At 50.5% G+C, this 849-nt stretch overlaps 1 protein-coding gene across 5 annotated transcripts in view; it reads left to right on the forward strand.

The window, feature by feature from the left end:
- Positions 1-849, forward strand: part of rad17 (RAD17 checkpoint clamp loader component) — a 103,931-nt gene that overhangs the window by 92,335 nt on the left and 10,747 nt on the right. The window lies entirely within an intron of this gene.

The raw sequence follows: 849 nt of genomic DNA on the forward strand, positions 1-849 counted from the left end.
TTCGCCCTTCGGTTAGCCATCCTGGGTGAGTCCCATCCCTCAGCAACTGGTTCATTTGTGTTGCTAGGCGCTCATGGAGTGCTGTGAGTTTCTTTAGCCAGTAGGTGTGGACCATGTCCGGGCCTGGTGCTGTCCAGTTCTTCATATCTGAGACTCTTTCCTGTATGTCTGCCACTGTTATGGTAACTGGGTTCTGTTCAGGGAGGTTGCTGTGCTCCTCTCTCAGGGTCACCAGCCAATGTGCACTGCTGTTATGTCCATATGCCTTTCTTTTACCTTTCAGTTTCCAGTCTTGGTGGGTCAGCTCTGCTGTTAGGACCCTGCCACTGAGCGTACACTTTCGCAGGTTGTGTTGCGAACAACCTGTTTATTCCTTTGCCCTATTCTCTTTCGTGTACCTCTTTAGGCGACTGGACAAGGCTTGGAGCCTTTGTTTGGCAGTTTCGAGTGCTTCAGGTATGGTCATCTGGATGTATCTCTCAGGTATCAGCCTTTTCATCACACCTCTCTGGGCCTCCGTCAATTGACTCACATCTTTCCGAGCCGCCTTGATCTTAGCCTCCAACCGTCTTTTCCATGGTGGGTAACGTGTCTCTTGGCTCCCACGGTTACTCCTATAGCCAAGCATCTCTCGGATCACTGATGCTGAAGTGTGTAACAGCTCATTGGTGTCCGTGATCGATATGGTTGGGATCGCCCTCACTGCTGCATTCACACTTTCCATGAGACTTTCAGGTGGTACTTCACATAGCCGTTATAATCGGTTTCTAGGTTGCCCAGCTATCATTCTCGCCACGATCCTAGCTTTCAGGTCCGTTGCTGCCTCGCTCATCATCTGCATTCATTGGG

This window comes from Hippocampus comes, unplaced genomic scaffold (assembly GCF_001891065.2).
Source record: "Hippocampus comes isolate QL1 unplaced genomic scaffold, H_comes_QL1_v1.1 scaffold130, whole genome shotgun sequence".
Lineage (NCBI taxonomy): Eukaryota > Metazoa > Chordata > Actinopteri > Syngnathiformes > Syngnathidae > Hippocampus > Hippocampus comes.